The following is a 22,924-nucleotide window of genomic DNA, read 5'->3' on the forward strand; positions in this document are numbered from 1 at the left end:
TTGACTCAAAACTCAACTTTTGCTCTACCCAGTGGCAGGCATTTGACTCCCCGGTTATCCCTTTCACGCTCTCACTTCCAGAAGGGACAGCGCGTTAATGATTACAAAATCCAGTGCAAAGCAAATACAGAATGAAAGAGGAGGAAAAACCCAAACAAACCACGGACCATAACACTGATGAGCGCGCCCGGAGCCAGGAGCCTGCCCGGGCCCGGAGGGACGCGGCTGCCCCGCGGGGCCGCACCGAACTTCGGGCCGAGCCCCGAGCCCGGCGGGAGCCGCCCGGGAACACCGCGCACAGGGGCCTCACTGCGCCCCGGGCCCGCCGCCACTGCGCGCCCGGACAGGTGCGCACCCGCGCCGCCCCCCGCGCCGTGTCCTGCCCTTGCCTCCTGCCCGCAGTGCCCGGTGCAGTGGGAGGAGCGGTGCCCCGGGGACGGGCCGCCCGCTGCCCCGACCCCTCCCCGCCGCCCAGCCCGCCTCACCCCGCTCGGCGCCGGCCCCGGCGCTGCCCCGCGGCCCCGTCCCGGCTCCGCGGCCCCGTCCGGCTCCTCCGGCTCCGCAGCGCCGAGCGGGGCTGCGCACGTGACCGCGCCCCGCGCCCCCATAGGCTGCGGCTGCCGGGCAACGCGCGCCCGCCCCTTCCCTGCACCTGAGAGCGCCCTACGCCAATTGCGTACGGGGTACCGCGCCGCCCTGCGCCGGCTCCGTAGCGCCGCGGACCCGGCCGTTTCCTGCAGGCCGGCGCAGCCTTACGGAATCGGCGTAGGTTGGTTCGGCCCGCCCGGCTCCCCACCTGCGGCCGCTGCTCCCCGCTCAGCCCGCGCGGTCCCGCCCGCCGCCTGGGAAGCGGCGCTGCCGCTTGGAGCGCTCCGTGGTCGCGCGGTGCGGGAGCGGTTGAGCCGCACCTGGAAACGCCGCTTGCGTAGAGCCCCTCCAAGAGGTCGGTGTGTGTTACGGACTCTCCGTAATGTCGTCAGCGCGGGCGCCGCACCTGAGGGCTCCCGCCGCGCTAACGGCGTAGGCGCGAGCGTGGCGGGCGCAGAGTGCGCAGCGCTGAGGGCACGGGCTGGGCAGGTGTGTGAGGGCAGGGCCGGCCCGGCCCCGGCCGCGCTCGGCGCTCCGAGGCGGGCACCGACAATGCTGCGGTACCGGCGCTGCAGCGACCCCGGCCCCGGCCGCGAACGGGAATAGCTCCGGCAGCCCCGGCCCCGCCGGCTGAGGGGAGCGCCGGGCGGGCCCGGGGGCAGGGCTGAGGGGAGGGGGCCAGGGCAGGGGTGCGGCAGGGCCTCGGCCCCTCACGCAGCGCCCGACCTTGGAGGGTTTTAACATCCCGCTGCCAAATCCAAAGAAAGAGCAGGCTCCCAAACTGAGCTGAGGAGTAGGGTTACCATGTGAGCGGTTGAGCTCCTTGTGGAAGCCTTGTGTTTGAGGTCCTTGTGGAATCCTCAGTGACTGGGGACAAAGCAAGGCACTTTCGTGGTGTGTTTGGGCTGCACAAGGAGTGTGGTGGTCACTGATTTCCGTCTTTCTGTTCTAGAGATCAAGACAAATGGGTTTAAGCTAGTTTTCAGCTCCCTGCAACAGCTCTTCGCAATCCCAGACAGGTTCTAGAGCACGCAGGCACTGCAGCAGAGGTGGAGAGAGCTCCCAGAGCTGATGTTCATCGTGCTCCAGAGCAGCCCCGACGAGCAGAACCTTTAGGTATGAGGAGAGAGAGAGCTGAGTCTGATGGGTTTTCTTTCTTCTTTGTATGTGTGTTACATAGAACAGTTACAGAACTTCATAATCCTTCAGCATTCCATGTGCGTCAACACTCAAATGGCCAATATAGTCACTTGAGTGCTTCAGAATTTCTGCCAGATTTTCTAGGTTAAGTGCCTTTTTGAACTCAGCTTCTAGCATACGTGTGCATGGCAATCATATTCAGTATCACTTTTTATACTTTTCAAAACTGATTCTATACAGGCTGTGAAGATGAAGGACTGGGGAGCTCTATTCCAAAATAATCAGTACACAACGTGCTGTGCTGAAGCAGCCTCTGAGGGAACTTTGGCCAAAGACCACAGGATCAGGAGATTTGTGGTGCTAAAGTGAAACAGTAACTTTCATTGAAAAGAGTGATTTCAGCATTAGAGTGGAAGTGGAAAGCACGTGTGCATTAATAACTTTATGTGCAGGGGGAGGTCCACCCTGTTCCAATTACACTTACATTTTGTGTACTCCTTTGCAAGCCTGTGGCTGAGATGTCACCCTGGTTCTGAACAGTCAGACGCTGCTCTGCCTTTGTAACAGACTTTTATCTTGTCATGTTTGAGGATAGAAAGGAGAAACAAATATGAAGAATCTCAGTTACTGCTTTCATGTCTTGGATCGAGAGATTTCAAAGTGATGAATGAATTTAGCCAAATCTCCTGTGTGACCTTAAAATATTAGTGTGGGCCTTGAAAAGAGGCAGAAGATAATAGCTGGAAATCAAGGACTGGTCCAAGGACTTAGCATAAGAACGGTTTTATTTGAAATGGATTGCATCAAATAGAGACACAGCATAAATACAGCACGGAGAAAGGCTGCTGTGTGGATGGTGGGGTGGGAAGGGGCAGCTGTGAAATGAGTGGCTGTGCAGTGCAGCTGGAAATGTAGTGAGGAGGGAAAAATCTGCAAGAAATGGCACCTCAGGTGGTGAGTTATTGCAGAGGTACAAGAAAGATGTTTTCAGCTGTGGTCTGAGTGAAATCTTGAATTTTTCTGTTGAGTTCTCCCTTGGGCTAATGATTTGCCAAGGGCAAAAACACAGAGGAAAGGGGATTGATGGATTAATTTAGAGTACAGGGGATTGGAAGAGCTTTGGCACTGCAGTACAAGGATATACATTTAACAAGGAAAAGAACATCTGAGGCTTGGAAAAAAGTTAACATCTGTCTTTAGGCTCCATGGAATGAAAAGGAAGAAAATTGAATTCATAGCTCTAAGTACAGTCAATAAAAGATGGGGATTGAATTGTACCAAAAACAACATGGAATTAAGAGTTACCTTGGTGAAAGTTGAAGTAATTAACAATAATCATGCTCTTTCTTGAGACAAAATACTGGCATAGAAAGAATTATTTTTTAATGTATGTAACTACAATGGAAATGCTGTGTGTTTCCTACAGATTTTTCCATAGAAATAGTTAAGACATTGTCATGTGTGCTTGAATGTTGCCTGCACCCCTTGGACAGTCGAGGGGCCCTCAGTAAGGCACTGCTGGGTGGGGTGAGGCACGTGCTGGGCTGTGCAGCAGGGATGGGCTCTGGGCATGCAGCTCTGCCCCAAATGCTGCCCATCAGCTACAGGACAGGGGAAACCCCTAAGTGAGCAAGGATGAAATGCAGCCTGCCAGATTTCAAGAGTTTGGTGTTGTTTACAGACAAATGGCAATGCTCCTGTAGTGCCCGAGGGAAGAGGGATTTCTTTGCTGTTATAACTCAGAAATCTCTGTTTGAGACTTACCATTGTCCAGTGACCCAGTTCTTCATGGGTTTCAAATTCTGCCTTTAGACATATACTGAAGTTAATGGGATTTGTGCAAAGATAGCTGAGGACAGAATTTGAATTGCAGAAAAAAACTTCTTGTGCATGTCTTTTAAAAATCTCCATAGAAAAAGCTGTCTTTACAGGGGAAATTAGTCTCATAAGATTGATATAGCAAAGAGTTTTATTTTGAAAAATCCTTACAAGGTCTGTATTAATTTTTATTTTAAAGTGTATCTCAGGCATGCAAGGGAGAGAATCAAGCAGGTAAGTATCCAGTGTAGAGGACACTTTAAAACTGAGAATTTGTGCTGCAAAACAAAAATTATATTATTTATGCTGCCAGTCATTTGTGTACTTAACTCTTCACCAAGTTTTACACAGTGCTTGCTAGTATCTGTTGCAACCCTGAATGATTCTCTGACTTTGAGCTAGAGCAAAGGAGATAAAATGGTACTGGAGGAAAATTAGACACCAGGAAAGGAGGAATCACACCACGAAATGTTGCTCAGGGCTTCTCAAGTACCCTGCAGAGCCTGCTCTGGGAACATTTCAGAGATCTTTTAAGCAACACGGATGAGGATCAGCTTGAAAAGCAAGCAAAACTGGAACTAAGGAAATGGGAAACACTTTCAGGTTATGACTGATGCAATTATTAGAGCGGCTACTGAAGGCACTGTGGTGGATTTAGCTTCAAATAAGAACAGAAGTTATGCCATGTGTGATTGATTCCAGGTTGGGTTACAATTTAGAAGAGCAATTAGTGAGTCATCTGTTACTTTATATCAATTATTGAAAACAACAGAGGTCTAGGTTAAAAAAAAAAGAGTGCACATCTCAATATGTACTGCTCTACATGTTAATTTTCTGATTTCCCTTTCTCGTTTGAGGTGTCTCAGTTTGCAGAGTCCAGGTGCAGACTGTTCCTTAAACCAGCTCGTGAATCGCTCTTGAGCGAAGCAGCGCTCCTCTGCCAGCCCCTGTGGTGTGGCCCTGTCACCCCACCCCACTTACCTGCCTCTCCAGAGCCAGCCCAAAGGCAGTGTCTGCAGTCACCTGCAGCCTGCAGCTTCCTGAAACATTTGGAAACACCAGTGCTTTAATCTTATTTTTGTAGGTGCTGTTTGGAGGGCAGCGCAGCTCGGCATCCTGACAGCTCAGTTGTTGTGTGGACTGTGCTGCCCTCGGTGCTCTGGCTGTGTTCTCACCCCATCTGGCAACTCTTCAATGTGTAAAACTTTTCTTCTGGTGGCCATGGCAAAACTCATAGTGGTAAACACAGCTTTGAGGGACAGTACCAGGCTCCACAGGAGAATTGATCTGACCCAACAGAGCATTCCTTGTGAAATAAGAAGGCCTGGAAGCAAATGATATTACCAACCTTCAGTGGGCATTTAATTACAGTTTCTAATTAAGGTGATGCCCTTAATGGTCATGTGAATTCCCCTGATCTGTAACATGGTGTAACATGACATATCAGCATGGGGTGTTGGTGCTTCATCTGCACTTCCACATTTTGGTGTGAATGAAGGTGCGTGTGCCTCTTGTGCCCATGGGAATGGAGACTGCAGCTCTGCTGTGTGGGCTGTGAGGGAAAAGGGGCAGAAAGAAGCTTCTAGGGTCCTGTTGGCACTGAGCCCCTGGGGCTGGCAGTATCGTATGCAACAAGTTGCACACTGCAATTTAAGGGTGTGAAGTTGCAAAGACTGAGCACTGGTCTGTAATTCTGCTCTCTAGACATGCCTGGACCATGTGAACAGAAGTCCAAAGCTGGACTGAACTTCACAGAGCTTCACAGTTTTCAGTCTTGATACTTTGTAATACACATTTGAGATGTGATTCTGTGACCACTGAGCCCTCACAATGATTGTGGTTGGTGTGGTTTGCACTTGTGTTACTGGGCTTGTAGACATGCTGAACCAATCTGGAAAGCAGAGGGCTTTTCTATTTGTGGGTAGGACATGGTATGTGTTTATCTCATGTCAATATGAGATAAGTATTTTCATTTCTATCAGTGGCAAGTAGATAAATATTTGGGGGTATATGTACATCCTTTCTAGAAAAACAGAGATGCAGTTGTAAGGATTGTTGTTTTAGGGAAGAGTGTGATTGGACCAGATAAGGGATGACAGAAGTTTGTGCAGGTCCTTAGATATATTAGGGTGGGTTTTTTCCTTTTCCTTTGAAGTTTAAGATTGAAAATCTGCCATCATTCCAAAGCAGAAACAACTTGGGTGGCCTTTTTATCACTAATAGTCAGAGCAGCTAGGCAGGACTGACTCCACTGAAAAGAGGCTCTGTCACACAAGAGGTTTCCCAGGTCAAGATTAAAAGCAAAACAGCTCTCATCACATGAGCCTTTGTACTGCACCCATATTTTCTAAATGCTGTTGGCTTATCTTTAATGTTTATGCTGCTATCAAAAATAAACCCAGCTTCTGTCTCCCCGGGTGTTGTATTCAACATCAACAGTGAATAGGCTTTTTCATTCCTAAATGCTAATTTCCTTTCTGTTTTCAATCTGTTTCTGGTACAAAAAATTTTTGTTTTCACTGGGTTTGGTTTCTTCCCTCTTCGGTTTTTAGCTTCATGTTTTCTCCTTCCCATATCTGTTTCTGTCTTGGTAATCAGTATTTTTTTTTGGTGGAAGCAGTAGCTAAGTGTCTATCAATGACCCTGAAGCCTAGACTTGAATCAGAGTTTGTTTGAGTGCAGCTGGCAGCACAGTCAAAATAATTTAAAGAAAAAAAGCTTTACCAAGATTAATTTTTCATCAGGAGACTGTGGGGTACTCTTAGGAATAATTTCAATTGTCTCACTTTGAACTGTGGTCAGAAATATGGTCTAAAAATCTTGCTATAATGAGAATTTTGGTTCTAATGAAATAGTGTTATAACTTCATCAAAAATGTTGTGATACTAGAGCCAGAATTCAATGGCATTGGAAACTGCTCCCAGGCTGTACCCTTGGGATCAAACACTGACCTTGCTGAAGCTGCTGAGGGTGTTTGCTGTGGGCACCAGGACCAGAACCCAACACAGGATTGTCAGCCTCATGCTGGTTCATCTCCAGGTGGCTGAGGCTCCAGAGCAAACAGAGAAGGCCCAGCACGCTGGAGCCTGCAGGTGACAAATGGGTGCTGACCAGCACCAAAGACTCTTTGCAGTCTGCTTTTCTCCTCTCTGATGATGTGCTGTCTCCTCGTGCTGCACAAACTAGAAGTAACCTTTCCATATTTGAGACTCTTCACTCCATGTAGCCATGAAGCTGCTGCTGAGCTGACTGGTTTTGTCACATAATGTGATAAAAGGAAAACAGATCTGCAACAGATACAAGTCATATTCCAGACTTTAGGCATGTACCTCAAAATTTCATCAACTTTGATATGCCAAATGTTATCTAAATGTGGATATGCAGTAGCTGGAGATGTCAGGGAGCTGTGACTAGCAAATGAGCTGTGTGTCTGCTGAAACACTGAGAAAGATTTGGATGCCTGTGTCGTAGGAGGTATGGAGACTGCAATGCTGACTATCACTTTTGAGTGTATCACATTTCTCTCAAAGGGAAAATTGAGCCCAGTCTGTAAAGAAGGTGGACAGCCCAAATGTTTGGACAAATAGTTATCCTTGTGATGAGCATTTACAGTAAAGGATCTCTCAGGGTTTTCTCACCCCAGTGTGAGTCCAAAATGGTCAGATTGGCATTTGAACAGAAACGTACCTGTATTTTGGGAAGAGTATATTTTACATGTACTTTCCCATGATGATCTAAGTTTGCTTGCATTAAGAGTGGGAAGTTGAGCACTGTTGGTGTATCTTGTATCCTGGTTGCTCTTTTTATTTTAATTAACCTGCCAAATATTTTTAATATGTGCATGTAGTGCTATCCTGTTTGGTCTTCCTGTTACAGATGCTGGGCAGCAGTTCTGCCTCATCCTCTGGTGTTCAGCCTTCCTATCAGTTAACTCAAGCAAATGTAAAAGTCCTATTACATGCAAGTGTCCACAGCCCTATAACTTTTTATTTATCCTGCTTGTTCTTTGATGACCTAAATTATTTCAGCTGTTCTAATTACTTATTTAAGAACTATTGATCTCTCAGGGTTTTTTGTGGGAGGACTTATGGAATAGTGTGTCTCACAAGCAGCATTATAGTTGCCTGCAAACTAAGGCAAGCAGACAGAATGTAGTAATGCTGTAGTAACCAGCTTATTTTAGGCTAAGTTTTATGTGAAATATTTATATACTCATTTAAATGCTAAAGAGCTGGGGTTCCTGCCGTCCTGAGAACACAGCTGTATGTCAGGGAGCAGTTGTGTCCTTAGTGGAAAACCCCCCAGTTGTGTTCTGAAGGCATTCAGCAGCTGGGGCCCTTTGCTGGAAACCTGGAAGCTCAGGAGCTGGGGCTTTTAGCCTTCTCTGTCACTGTGGTTTGCAGAGTGTAACACTAAAATCTTTAAATTCTTCTGTGCTTTAGGTCACCCTGGCTATGAAATGGGAGATAGTGGGGATTTCCTGAGGGTTTAGAGAGCTTGCTTCACAATTTGTGTTTGAAGCCACCATGGTGTGTTTGTTGTAGATATCATTTAGTGTAACAAGGTTTTGTTATGTGCAAAATTAAAGTGGTTTTAAATTATAGGGAAATGTAAAATGTGAAAGCCAAAGGAAAAAAGAGATTCTGCCGTTTCCTTTTGGTTTTGCTGCATTGTGCATCTTGCTGTTAGTCCCAAGCTGTGTTAGCACTCCCGCTGGATAACGATCTGCCCTCCTCCCAAGGGACAGCAAAGCTGCTCCTCTCTCCTGTGCTCACTAATTGATCTCTGGCTTGGCCACTTCCAGCAAGGTCACAGAGCTGGCAGCTACAAAAACAGTGTTCTGTGCAAAATTTAAAGGGGAAGAGTAGAAGTACCTAGGTTGGGATTATAATTTTTTTTTTAATTCATAGACAATTTATTGGATCTTCTATTTTATGTCTGCAGAAGCCTGAAACTTGGAAAGGACTGAGAGCAGAAGATTGTCCATTGTGACCTGTTCCTGCAATTTGTGAGTGAGCCTATCCTGCAAATTGCTCTTTTCTCACTTTGTAATTCCACTTCCTTTTTTATTAGAACACAGCATGAGTATTCCTATTCAGATCATGTAAAGGCAAAATAATTCCTAAGCAAGTATTGTGTGATCTCAATTTTTTTTCTTTGCAGAAGGTTTGTCATGCTGGCCTTGAAAGGCATTCATGTGTTTGGGTTTTGTTTTCTTTTTGCAAAAGTGCTTGCAGTCATTTATACTGCTTTCCCAGAGCTGACTCTTGATTAGTTCAGGTGCTTTACCATTAGAAAGGTGATGGAAGTATGGAGCTAAAAATCCTGGACAAGCACCAGCCGCAGGCTGTCAGTGTGGCAATGCCGTGTGGTGGCACTCACTGAGCACCGTGCCAGTCCCTGTCATTGTCACAGCAGGGCCTTTCTGGGCTGTCTGTGCCTGGGCTGTGCTCAGCAGGGACAGCTCCGTGCTCAGGAGAGCTCCCCCAGCCCTGCCCAGGCCACTGCGAGCCTGCCTTAAAGCTGGGAGAGCTGCAAATAAAAACATGCACTGGCACAGCTTCTTTACGTGAAAAGCAGAAGGTTGTACAGGGCTTGAATAAAGGAAATGGGCCAAACTCTGTGAAGGCAAGGCTGGAATACTGAGGGCAGAATGAAGCTGTGCTGCATTATTGGGGGATTCATGAATGGTGTGGCAGAGAGGGGAAAAGGGCTTGCTTGACCTGGTGTGATCTAAAAATACATAGAATGTGCTACACAGAGTCATAGCTGCTGTAGCATCTTTAAAGGATAAAATATGCAGCTTCCTCTGAATGGGAGGATGGCACAGTCTCACAAAGCAGGCGTTCACAAGCACCTTGTGTGGAATACTGTTCATTCACATGATCCAAATCACAGTGAGCAGCATACAGTGTCTTTGTAGCTGCTCTCAATAAGCTGGTAATTGAATTATCAGCTAAATATTGAAAGATTAGACACCATGTCTTTGGGAGAGAGGTGTAGAAGTAAGCCTAACTTGATTATTGCATCAAATCAATATTCTGTTTATTGTGAGTTGAAGCAAATAGTTGATGGTTCAGAACTCCTTATGCTACTTCTGTTACAAAGAACTCTGCCAGTGTTTGGTGTTTTAACTCTTGTGTGAGACATGATACTGCAGAGAGGGAGCAGATAAAAATTAAATTGTGTTAAATTGTCACAAGCCCCTGAGCTGATGAACTGGTTTGATACTGTTTGTTCCACTAGAGCTCGAAGCGATTAATTAAATAAGCGTTTGAGTCTTTAATTTGTCCATAAATATGTATAGTAACTAATGAGGAGGCAAGAAATCATCTTGAGAGTCACCTTGAGCAGAGGATAAGCACTGCTGGTGCATTCCTGGGAGCAGCGCTGTGGTACCCAGCTCCTGCCACCGCGTGGCAGCTGCTGCTCGGTGCAGAGCTGTGCTGCTCCCGCTCGAGGGAAGGTCATCGTGCCTCAGGGAAAGGCAGAAGCACAAATATTCCTTCTGCAAAATCACACCTGCAGTTTCAGCAGTTCTCCCTGCACAAACCAAATGTCAGCCTGTGTGTGGGGCTGTATCTGAAGTTGGCAGTGTCTGTTTTCTGCACAAAACTTGCTTCAGGGAGCAGGGTTTAGTGTTTCACCCAGTGCGAGGCACAGTCTAAGGAGGAGGTGGAGATGTTCTTTGTTGATGTCTGGCTATGGAAATGCATAAGGACAGACCAACCTGTAAAACTGTCTCAGAGGATTAATCCTTTATCCACTATTGCTTCTCTAAATAGTCTGTATTTATTCATGTATAATACAACTGTGCATTTAAAGTGAAAAATAGTAAATAGAAAACAAAAGCAAATGGAAAGAAGAGTATGGAAGTAAGGACTGAAGGTGGAGTTCTTGTACTCATGCATGATTTGTGTATGTATACATTTATTATAGATCCACTATAAGTAACAGAACTTGGGATAATGGTTAGTGCTGACTAATGATATAATGATTAAAGTTGACTTTTGTTTCCAAGGGACCTTACAGCCAGATTATATGGTATTACAAGAGGTGATTCATGTCTGTGCCTCACAAAAATGGAGAAGGTGTAAATATTGACTTAGAGTAGAAAAAGAGTTATTACAGTCAGATTAGACAAATGCCATACATTATTACAAAGCACTAACTGATATGAAAGGCATGATCTGTATTTAAACACTTGACATTAAGTAAGTTAGGTTTTATAGGTTTAAAGTACCTATGGATTACATTATTCTTGAAGAGTACTTGGGCTAAATAAGAGCACAGCAGGATCTAGGGGAAGTAATTGCTCTCCAGCAATGGAAATGTGCTCCTCTGAGGGGGCAGCAGGGATTGCTGAGCAGGATGAGACAGCTCCTTCTGTGGGAATGGGTGTGCAAAACCTCTGGGAATGGCAGGTTCCACTGGACTGGAGAGAGCCTGGTGCAGAGCACAGGCATGTCTTGTCCTGGGAGGAGGTGCAGTGCACAGTGCTGCTTCCTTCCACCACAGTTCCTGCTGCCCTCTGCTCCATGCATAATTCAGATGCCATGCATAATTAAAGGACTATAAAGCCACACTTACTTTCATGTATTTAAATTCCTTGATGAGCCGTGGATGGGCTTTGCCTGATCTCTGCTTTTGCTGTGCCTGTTTCTGTAGTTTGTTGAAACAGTGAGGACCACAGCCCAGTGAGTCAGCAGCTCCTGAGAACCACTTCCAAAATACTAATCAGTGCTGTCAGGGTTAGTATTCTGTTAGAAAAAAGTATAGCTATATAACAAAGAATAATTAATTTGCACTATCATAGATTCACTTCCTCTGTTAGCAACATCTTTGTAAAGCACAGCTTTTTCAAAGTAAAAAACCCCAACTTTTGAAGGGTACAGATCTAACAGTAGCAGCAAAAAAGTTCTCCCTTGAATGGCCTAGACTGTGATCCTTCCTAGGAATGAATAGTGTCAGTGTGGCAGCTGTGTGTGTGCAACATCTGTTTTCTCATACAGGTCTGCAATGAAGACTGGCTAGCACAAAAGGGAAAACATCAGTAGGACATCTTGAACTTTCTCCCTGTTCCTTTCTGTTCTAGATTCCTTCTCTTTAGATCAGTAGTTTGTGACTGGATCACATGATGGTATTTCCAGTACTTCCAGTGCTGTAATTGCTCTGTGTGGAAAGCATTGCTGGGGTGCCCTGGGCCTTTGCATTTCAAACATTGGATGTGTAACATTTTATATATTTAATCACCATCAAGTAGAGTGTTTGGATCCAAGCTATTTAGAGCAACTGTCTGTGCTATTGCAACCCACTCAGGGCCCTGAGGGAGACCTAGGAACAGAGAGAAGGCTCAGATTTCCTTGAGTAATTCAGTATTGCCAAATACTTTGGTTTGCTACAGCTGCTGGGAAGTATTGATGTCAGGAGACCCTGAGAGACAGCTCAGATTTCCTTGAGTAATTCAGTATTGCCAAATACTTTGGTTTGCTACAGCTGCTGGAGAAGTATTGGGAAGATCTAACCAGAGAACATGGTGTTAGAAAAAATCTGTTTAAAGATTCAGGGGATTCAGGAAAATGCTGCTGCTTTCTCCTCTGTGCACCAGAATTGTGAAGAAAACCTAACTTATGTTGAGTATGAGGTAGAAATCAATATCTGAAACATTCTTCAAAAACAGAATTGAGGGCTTACATCCTTTTAAGCTCATGGAGGAGCCTCTTCTTTGCTTGAACAAGTTACTGTTTACAGCAATTTTTTCTTTGTTTGAATGAGTTACTGTTTACAGCAATTTTGATAAAGTATCTTCTGGCAAAAGGACTACATTGTAACATCTCCAAACCTTTATAGATGAAACAGTGTCCTTCAAAATCCACACTGCTCAGTTGAACCTTGGTAGCATGTGTTGTGATAGGGATACCTAGTCTTTGATAAACTGCATTAAGCCTTTTCCATTTTATCTTGATAACATTTAGCTCCTTCCACTTTTCGCATGTTTCTTTTCTGTACTTTCCCTTTTGTTTTTTTTTTATCCTTCTGGAAACAAACAACCCAAAGCATCGTTCTGTCACTTGGCACCTCTCAGGAGCTCCACTACTCAGAATTTGCATGAATACTCATGCAAGCAGTTTAATTCCAGGGCTCCTTCCAACACCAAGCCATGGCTTTGCTGTGCAGGTGCTGTAGCCCTCGCCCTGCCCAGTGCAGGCCCTGCCCTGCCCATGGTGTGCATCCCCAGCCCATCCCTGGGGGATGTCAGACCCTGTCTCTGAGGTCAAGTACCTGTGCTTACCCCAGCTTGTCGTGATTGAGGCATTTTTCTGACAGGTCACTACAAACAGGACTTCACAACACGAGGATCTCAAAGAGAGGGGCTCTCACTTTATTATTTTTTCTGTCTCACACTTTGTTCTGACACCTCCATCTGTTTGCTGTTCTGTGCTTGTATCATTGCTGTGAAAAGATAATGCCATTGCATCTTTTCTTCTCTCTAAAGGCAGAACAGATGATATCAAATTTTCCTCAAAGCTTGCATGATCCAGCGGTTTTGACTCTCTGGACAGCTGTTATTCAGTACCTACTCCCTCTCTATATAGATTTTCTGACCTTTGACAATCTTGTGACCATCACAACCTGCTGGAATGTGGAAGGACAGAGCTCCCCAGGAGCAGGTTCTCCATTGGCCTCAACCAAAGCCTCCTGTAATTGTTAGCTGTCTTTAATTGCTTCTTTGGGCTTTGAGTCTGATGCTGAGTGTAGAAGGTACATAGTAATTAGGGATCTGTCTGGCTCCTTCTGGCACTCTGACTGCTGCCTGTTGTCCCATGAAGAGCCATTATTGCCAGCCTTTGAACTGGGATGAATTTATCTGCCTCTCTGCTCCTTCCCTGTATAGTAATTGATACCTGCATTTATGGTACTGCATTGTATAATGCAATGAAGTCCTGAAACTGGGAAAATGTGCAATATGACAGAAAAGTGAGAGCTTACCAATGTATTTCCACAGTTCAGTCCCTACCTCTGCTTTGGCCACACTTCTGCTGTACAGAAACAAGCTAGGTAGAACTTAGAAAATACCCTTAAAGATGGAAGGTACAGGATGCAGAAACTGAGAGTCTGAGGAAGGTACAGAAAAAGCCCTTTCTGTATCCATGGGTTTGTACTGCCCTTCCCTGGGTTCTTCCACAGCAAGGTCTGATCTTACGGAGAATTTTGAGTATTCTGTTTCTCAAAGGGGATCCTTAAGGAGTGTGATGTGGGTTGTGGAATGTTTTACTTTTGCTGTAGCAGCGTGTAATTGTTTTTGAGTGCCTTTCCCTAAGCAATGGACTTCAGCTGAAGCACTTGCAATTGCTGAGTTCATTTTGCTGCTCATGTCAAGGCAGCTGTTGGGGCAGTTCCTGTGCCTGCACTGTCATGTGCATGGTGCTGCTGAGGAGCTGGGGAGCAGCAGTAACCTCCTGAGCCTGTGGGAATGCAATCCCAACAGCAGCCCTGGTCAGATGCTCATCTGAGGGAAGGTTTGTGGTGGGGCCAGGCGTGTCTGTCGTGTTTACACAGTGTAGTCTGCTTCCTTCTCTTCAACACTTTGTCTGCAACAAACTGAGATTTTCTTGCCATAATTGGTTTTGTGCCTTATTAACTGTTAGTCTCTGTGCCAACATACATAATGACTGGGCTCTGTTGTGCTCACCATTGTCTCTGTTGTGGCTTGCTTTTCAGGATGTGAGTTTATTTTCTTTCCCATCCCATGGTGGCGTAGTGGCCCACAATGGGAGGGGTCATTCAGGCTGAGTCAGTAGATCTTTGTGCAGCAGTTGATGCTCAGCTGCAGATGCTGCAGCTGCCAGTCCATCCCCCAGGCTGCTGCTGCAGCAGGACCTTCTGCAGAGGCACTGCCTTAGGAAAGGACGTGCTGTGGTTCAGTCTGCACTACCTGGAGAGGAGCACAGTGCTCTTGCATTGCTGTTGAGCAGTGTAATTCAGAGCATTTTCTGAAAAGTGAAGTGGCCAGAGCAGACACAATAACAGCTCCATCAAATATTGATAAAGTAGGATTATTAATTAGAATAGGGGTGTAGGATTAAAATGTCCCTTGAGTTGCATTCCCCATTTGATGTGAGAGTGTGGTTTTGTGGTCAGAGAGTGGGAAGCTCAGGATAACTGGAATCTTTTCTCATTCTTCAATGTGTTTGCTTAATGTCCTTAGTGGTTCAGGGGATATATAATACTATTGACCAGAGCTGCTAGAATTCTGATATGCTCCTATGGTGGCACTGCTGGGAGTGAACTTTACAAGGATATCTCTGTTAGTGTATTTTGGTCTGGCTTGTAGCTCATAAAAAATAAAATCCCCTCTGACCAAGCTGGTAATTTGCAGTCCTGTTGTCCTGGAGTCTTGTCCTCCCTCAAAGAGCTGCATGTCTTTGTGAGAGGGTGAAAACACTGGATCAGTTCCATGGAGCATATGACACTGGACCACCTGGCCCTCAGGTGCAGTGAGGGATAGCATTTTGCTGCTGACAGTGTGTGTAGTGCTGAACTAAATAGATATCAAAGCAAAGAGAATTAATTGAATTTCCCAGTTACACAGCCCTGGTGTAAAAAGGAGCTTTCAATGTCTCCCAGTTGAAAGAACACCACAGGTTAGCTACGAGATTTCCTTTTAGAACAAAGCCCTGATCTGCATCACTAATAACAGCTGAGGTCATTAAAATTGAAAGAATTTCCCTTTTAATTTCTTTTGAACAGTATCTGCATTCTCTGTGTCACTGGTGTTAGCTTTTCTTTTCCCACAGTTCTGGTCCATCAGGACAGTGCAGTAAGGATGTATTTTCATCTTAAGGTTCTTCCTGGTTCTAATATTCTACCTAGAAGTGGTTTAGACCTGCTATAATTATACAAGTTGAGTAACTTCATTCTTCCATTCCTGTGCACAAACTGTGTGTTCTTGGGTCCCTCAGAATGTCTGTGCAGCAGCAGTCTGACATCCCTGGGTGCCCCAAGGCTCTTTGAGCTGATAGAACTCTCCAATCTGAAGCATCTTCTCTTTTGTTTTTCTCCCTCTTCCCCTTCTGAGTGTTTCCCTGCTCTCTCTAGAGCCATTAGGTGCTCTGACTCTGCACTTCAGGAGATCAATATGCTTTTGGCATTCACAGGCATTATTATTCTGAGACTGTACAACTGGTATGTATTCATCCTATTAACATCTGCTCAAAATTCCCAACATCCCAGCACAGCTCCCAGAGAATGACCGTGCTGTCCTTGGTCAGGCTCTGTGCAATGGATGTTGACACCTGGTTCATTGTTGGACAGATTCCACTTCCTCTTTTACTTTGTTTTGGCCTCATTTCACCCCTGGAAGCTCCATTTCACCTGGAGAAGGATGAATGAGCTGGGAAGCTTTGTGTCCCCTGCTGCTGTGGCAGTTCCTCTGTGTTACTGCCCAAATAAGTTATTTAGTTCCTACATTGGAGGGGCCAGTTCTGACCTAGCAGCAAGATTCCAGCAGCCCTCGAGGATGTGCCTGTGATGGAAGCACCATCTCTGCAAAGCAATAGGAAAAGACAAGAGTGTGCTGGGCAGATTCAATAAATCACTGTCTTTGTGGCTGATGTAACAGAGGATTATGAGCTTTAAAGTCCTAGAAAGATGAACTGTGGCTTTGACTTCAGTGATAACTGTGGATATTGAGTGGTGGGAATACAGTGTCAGCTTTCTGATTGTAACAGATTGTGGCAGTAGGGTTAAATGAGGAGGGGAAAGAAGCAAGGAAGTTGGAGCTAAGTGTGTCTCAGTGTGAAAGTTAATAGCCACGAATGGGATCGACTGTTTTAAAACCCTGTCTGAAGGATGTAACCTCTTATGAATGGAAGAAACTGTTTCAAGGGGAAACACAATGTGTTGACATTGCTGGCTTTCCCCCCTGCATTTTGGTTGCTTTGATTTTCTCCTTGCTATTCTCCCAAAAGTTGGTTGGTATAATAAGAAGTTAGTTCAGATTGTAATGTGCACAAGATTACTTAGGGTTAACTCTGACAAACTAAAATTAAAAGTAATCATTTGCTCATCCAAGATTTCAGGGAAATGCCTGTATGATTCCCCAAGTTAAAAGAGGAAATGTTACAACAGCCCATACAAGTTGACTTTTTATCTTCCTAAGTGAAAGGAAACTGTAAAATCTCAGAAATACTGGGTACTGGGCACTGATTAATCTCCATTGTGTGGCCTGAGTCAAAGGAAATGCAAAAGCTAAGGGAACCAGTGTTTTAGCAAGCTTTACAGGAGGCAGAAATGGAATTTAAATCTTCACTTAGTCTCCTATATTACAAGTGGCAGTGGTTTGTCATTTTCTCAGAACACACACAGACACACACACATACCCCAAATAGATTTCCTTGCTTCCTGGATTCTATTTTTTCCAGCATGCTTGCCATAGTGACCTCCTGCGAAGGGAGACTGGCAGAAATATCATTTTCTCAGAACACACACAGACACACACACATACCCCAAATAGATTTCCTTGCTTCCTGGATTCTATTTTTTCCAGCATGCTTGCCATAGTGACCTCCTGCGAAGGGAGACTGGCAGATGCAAAGTGCCCTGGTTCAGAGTCATGCACTAAAAACGGCTTTGGATCAAATGCAGTTTAAACCTTCAGCCGAGGGTTTTCTGTGAAAATCACTGATGGGCCCCCTGACCTTCCAGTGACTCACTGAAGGTGTGGGTCAGCAGAGCCAGGGAGGCACAGACCCGCTGGGACAGCACAGAGCAGAGCTGAGCCTCTGCTGCTCTGTCATTCTGGGAAGCTCAGCCATCAGCTTTGGCTTCCCTTCTGCTCCCAGGGACAGCAGAGAAAATCTTGCTAAAGTCCTGTCATAGGTGGGGACCTAAAGCTGAACTGGAAGCAAAAACTTGGTTCATAATTTGCCCAGAGTGTAGCTGGGCTGGCACGAGAGATAAATGAGAGCTAATGAGAGTTAAATTGTCAGGTTTGTGACTTCTGTCTCATAGAGCATTCAAGCATAACAAATGGTGCTGACACACTGGCCTTGGCATGGAAAACTTCTTTAAATATACAAGATGCTGCTTCTTGCTGGGGTATATATAAAGTTGGCTCAGATGCAGTGAAGTTTCTTGGGGATAAAATGGGTACTGTTCCAATAAGCTGTCAATTATGTTTTTTTCCAGAAATGATACATGTAATTGGTGAATTGCAAGGCTGGATTGGCATTAAATAGTTCATTTAAAGTATTATAATTCTTTTTATGTTTTTCCCCATAGTTCTTGGGAGGATTCTAGATCCATCCACTTCAATGCTTTGTGTACAGCCTCACAGGAAGCCTTATGTGTGCCTCATCAGAGAGATGCTTAGGTGCTTATTCTTGCTCTTACTGAAATGGCTGTAAACCAGATGAAGTGGTGCTTCATGGTGCTTTTACCAGTTCTTGGAAAGTTTCTAGATCCATCCACTTCAATATTTGTATACAACCTCATCAGAAACCTGTTTTTCTTTTTTTATTTCCCAAAAGTCATTGAGCAGATTTTGTTTCAGACATATTGATGAGCTCCTGTGCACATTCAGCACACCAGTTAGCAGAGCAAGAGTTTCAAGCATTTGTGCTGCAGATCAATATCTCCTCTGACAGAAGCCCAGCAGGAGCTCAGTTTGCCTGCTGTTTGGAGACATGAAGTAGAAAATGTGCATAAACCATGGTGGCTAAGAGGAGTGGAACAGAGCTTCCCTCAGGGCAGAGGGAAGTGCTGAAACCCTTGTCTCTGGTCCAGTTCTGCAAGTAGAAACAAACAAAAATACTCATTTGGAGACCACGAGAGTAAGCTTGAGTGCTGTTAACGCTTAGGTGAAGATCTGTTTGGTCATTCTTAGAGCTTTGTTAAGCAATCTGGTGATGGAGACACCAGGGTTTAGCGTCCCAGCAAAATGGCAGCGTGTGCTGTGCTGATCCCTGCCAGCACCTCAGCCAAGGGAGAGCAAATCGGCAGCTTGTCACACCCACTTCAGGCAGGGCCATTGTTCTGGGGCAGTTGTGAAGTAGAAACAGTTGATTCACATGGGAGATTCAGTCTGTGAAGCAATAATGCTAATACTGGTGTGGAACAGTACTTTCAATATTTTTCTAATATTTCTAGTATTTCCTTGAAAGGCAGAAGTGTGCCAGCCCAGAATACTGAAAGTACTGGACAATATCCCCACCTCTGAGTCAGGAATTCAACATTCAGTTGAATGTTTCTTTGCAGTTGTCCCTTGCCTTCATACTGAGAAATCTGTCTTTAGTTGACTGGATTAGGTCAGGAAATAATAGAAGAGTTTAGTGCTCATTAAAGGTGCAAATACACAAAAGTGAGCCCCAATCTTTGGCATCTTGGAGAACATTACTCATTCTTCAACATTTGGCACATTTGTGATCTGTATCCATTTTAGTTCCTGCCACCTACTGGTGACAATGTCCAGTTTTCCCAGAGGCCTCATTACTGAGCACACTGTGTGAAGCCTGTGAGGAGAAGCAGAGATTGCAGCTGGCAGGAAAATGAGGCAGAGCTTGCTGATTTTATGCAGAATCCAAAGGTGTAATTTCCATGGCAGAGACAGATGTCAGGCAGGATTTTGAGGCTGCACTCATGTTCAGAGCTCACACGGTGCAGCTGGATGTGTTTGTTTTTCAGGTCCAAAATTCCCTGTTCTCCCGCTCCCACTTGGCCTTCCCGGAGTACAGACTTGAGCAGGAGGAGGTTCCTTCAGTGGGCTGTGCTGCAGGGCAGCCTCCCTCCCTGTGGTGCTCCCCTGCAGCCCGGCTGGCTGCAGGGCTCTGGCAGTGCGGAGCTCTGCAGCAAACACCGCCAATGCAACCTCTGCAGGCTGCCCTGGGGCTGGGAGCGCAGCCCTGCCCTCAGCGCGCCAGGGCCTCCCTGAGCCCGCGGGGAAGGGCTGTCCACAAACTCCATTGTGACACAAACAGCAGCAAAAAGGCCTCTCAAAACACCGTCGGATCCTGGCAATGTACTGGCCACATCCTTCCTGCCATAACATTTTACTGCAGAACGTCTTGCCTGAGACCCTTTTTACACTGTTTTGGCTGCCTCCCATCAGGTGATCAACATTCTGATCTTCCCGTCTGCCAGAGAGGCCCCTTGGAAGGATTCACCTCCACCAGGCAGCTGTAAGCAGGGAACAGGATCAAAGGGCATGAAGCTGACCTGCAGCAGCCCAGCAGGGTCTCATGGAGATCAAAGGGTACACCCATGGTCAGAGCCTGACTTCTGTGCCCTCCTCGAGAGAGAGCTTGGCAGGAGTGTGGCCCTGTCTTAGCCACAGCCTCGTCTCTGTGTGTTTCTGTGGTTTATCTGTTGGAGTGGGAGCCACGGGTGCTGTGCACATGTTGGATAGCTTTGTTATGGTCCTTACAATTAGCTCTTTTTTGGAATGAGGAGTGTCGTGAAGATCTCTGAACAAGCAGCCAATGCTGCAAGGCAGAGGAGGTGATTTCAGACCTCAGGCAAACATGTTCATTCTGCCCTTGTCCTCTGGAATGTCCCCTGCCTCTTCCTCAGCACCACAGTTTTATCTGAAGTTGATGATCATGCTCCAGGAAAGTGAGGCTGTGCCAGAATCTGCACACTCATGTCAGTGCCCAGGCAAGACCCTCTTGCTCTGCCACTTTTTCCACTGCCATTGCCCAGGACTGACCAATCTCACAGGCTCAGGACTCTGATGTTTATCAGGCAGCAAGATTTTCTTGCCAGCAGTTCTGATTAGCAGTGATAGGAAACTAAATTTATTGTGTCTAAAAAATGCAGTTAGGATCTCTCAAGACTGGACATTTTGTGTGATTTTGCCAGGTTTTAATAGCAGCTGTAAAGTTTTGGCTCACAGCCCCACCTCTGCCTTGGCTGCTGTGCTGTGGGATGTTGCAGAAGGTCTTGCAGCGTGCAGGGTGCTGCTGGCACAGTTCTGCAGCACTTCAGGATGTGTCCAGTGCTCTGGTTCCCCAGTGCTGCTGGAACGTTCATTTCTTTCCAGCTCTCCTGTTTTCCCACGGGGGCCTTGGGTGACTTTGACAGTGCAGAAGGGACATCTAGTGGGCTGATGGGGAGTGGGGACAGTGCCTGTTCAGGCCAGCAGCAGAGAGCCAATTTCCAGTTAGAGACTGGACCCTGGGGAACCCTTGAGCATTACAGCACCAAATTGTATTTAAACATTTCAGTGTACAGAATTGGCCTGTGAGTCTGGAGGCTTGAAACTCCAAAACTTATGGAGTTTTAAAAAATATTCCTGACACTTTTCAGCAGTGTCTGAAAACAGGAGAGTGTATGGAAGCAGTCAAGTTTGGCACAGTTTTTGAGTGGAACTGGAAGGTTTTTTCTTTACTGACTCAACTTCCCAAGCCTGCAGCCACTGTTAGTATGGACTGTTTTGTGTACTGTTGTGCCTAATGACCCTTAGACGACAAAGTTGGGGGAAAAATCATGACTGATGCTGTTGGCTTTCATTGTTCAATTCAGTAAAATATCTGGAAGTTTGTGCTTCCAGAACAGTGAGGAGGGAAGGTGAGGCTCTGTCCTCTGTGGCAGTCACAGTGTGCACGTGACAGGAGAGAGGAATGGCTTTATTTGTACCACTGATATTTGCTGGCCTGTCACACGTCTCCAGTATCCAATCTGCAGTATTAGGATTATTTTAAGCCCTGTGTGAGGAAAGATTGTGAAACTCATGCGAGTGTACATTGTTTTTGAGTGAAAAGCAGACTTTTGCTGAGGTACTTTGGTATGTGATTCTCTCTGAACTTTTGTAGAAGATGTAGAGGACTGGTTTATGACGAGTGTACAGAAGGGTATAGAATAAGTGGACAGGAAGGTTCTGCTGTACCCCAACCTACTTTCTCCTTTTCCCTCTAATCCAGCTTGCCCACTGCTGCCCCATTTCCATGGCATGCATTTCCGGCTTGCGAAGGTTCCTGCTTCAGGCTGAGAATAGAAGCCTTGCTGTTATGTGTCCTTAAATCTCCCATAATGAGTGTTACACCAAGGAAAGCAGCTGTGTCCTTTGGCTCCAGTTTTAATGCTATGTTAAAGAGCAGATTATGGTGACGTTGGGTGGCAGCGATGCGGAGGTAGCACAAACCATGACCAGTTTGGGGAGGGCTTTAGCAAGGATGACTAAGGACTTGGAGCTTATGCTTTAGATAACAAATCCACCCAATTGTGCTCTTTTGGAAATGTAGTCAAGCCTAACAAATCAGGGCCTTAACAGAGTTGCATTAGGGTCCTTTAATTGGACTAAGCTGGTTAATACCCACACTGGCTTTTATATGCCCAGGGGTCCAGCACAGGAATGGTTTGCTGTTTATGCTGGCAAAATCTCATAAATGGACATTGATAAAATTAAATTCTAATGTCCTTACAGGTAGACAATAGATTAAGGCATTTTGATTACTGTGAGGAAGTTGGATGTAACTGTTTTCCACTTCCCTCAGTCTGGCTGGTGTGACAGCCTCTGTCATGGCTCTGTCCAGGGTTTGGGGTGTGACAGGCCACACAGCACAGCAGGAACAGCAGGGCTGCACAAGACCTCAGCCTCTGTGGGACGACCTCCCCTTTCTGTGTGTGGGGGTTTGCCATACTCATTGTTTCATCAAAGCTGAGCAGGTCCTTCAGGTAGTCCTGGAAGCCATAAATTACCATGCACTGGGTGTGTTTTCCTGGTGTTGTGAAGTGTTGCACTACTCGACTTACAGCAGTCTGGCTAAGAATGCTTTGTTGCCATGTTAATTGTGCAATGATTCATATGTATGTGCTGGGATTTGGAAAAGCTGGATTGTTGAGAGCATAATTCACACAGGTGAGGCAAAAATATTCTAGGCAGAAAGATTCTGCCCACGTCAGTGTTTGGTTACATCCCCTGACAGCAAAACCAGAGTCTAAGGAGACAGAAATGAGTTCCAGATGGTTGTGGTAACTGGCAAGAAACTAATACTGAGGCTGATCTTGAGAAAACAGACTGAGGACACCAGAGATGAAAGAGGGGGCAGGGTGGTCCAGATAAGGTTGATAACACATGATATATCATCTTTGGAGCATTCCAAGGCAGGACAGTGAGATGAACCATTTGTTCCTGAACTGCAGAGTCTGGGTGGTGGAAAGGCTCTTGCTGTGGCTGTTCTGCTTCTGCACTGAAGGTAAAACCCCTGCAGTAACTATCCCATTTCCATGCACAAATCCCACCAGCCTCTGCTGCCCTGCAAGGATGCTGGCATAATGCAGATTACTCACTGTAATTTTGCTCCTGTTTTCCTCATGTGCAGCCTTGGTGTGTCTGCACCAATTCATTGCTATCTTGCATATTTCTTGTCTAAACTAGGAA

The 22,924-nt window shown here is 45.8% G+C and overlaps 2 protein-coding genes across 20 annotated transcripts in view; one reads left to right on the forward strand and one right to left on the reverse strand.

Moving 5' to 3' along the window:
* Window positions 1-924, reverse strand: part of LOC120512368 (spermatid perinuclear RNA binding protein) — a 59,434-nt gene extending 58,510 nt beyond the window's left edge. For 7 of the 13 annotated variants that reach the window (XM_039730596.1, XM_039730593.1, XM_039730592.1 and 4 more), the window contains exon 1: window positions 486-635. The gene's annotated coding sequence lies outside the window, so the exon portion shown is untranslated. Of the gene's footprint in view, window positions 1-485; window positions 637-796 lie in introns of those variants that run through there. The other 6 variants (XM_039730590.1, XM_039730589.1, XM_039730588.1 and 3 more) reach the window with 2 other exon arrangements.
* CRB2 (crumbs cell polarity complex component 2) overlaps window positions 812-22,924 on the forward strand; it is a 54,112-nt gene continuing 31,999 nt past the window's right edge. Inside the window, exons 1-3 of one of the 7 annotated variants that reach the window (XM_039730568.1) lie at window positions 812-943; window positions 1,541-1,704; window positions 8,491-8,554. The gene's annotated coding sequence lies outside the window, so the exon portion shown is untranslated. Of the gene's footprint in view, window positions 944-991; window positions 1,078-1,431; window positions 1,452-1,540; window positions 1,705-8,490; window positions 8,555-22,681; window positions 22,740-22,924 lie in introns of those variants that run through there. The other 6 variants (XM_039730571.1, XM_039730570.1, XM_039730572.1 and 3 more) reach the window with 6 other exon arrangements.

The sequence above is a fragment of the Passer montanus genome, unplaced genomic scaffold (assembly GCF_014805655.1).
Source record: "Passer montanus isolate IOZ18808 unplaced genomic scaffold, ASM1480565v1 scaffold73, whole genome shotgun sequence".
Taxonomy (NCBI): Eukaryota; Metazoa; Chordata; class Aves; order Passeriformes; family Passeridae; genus Passer; species Passer montanus.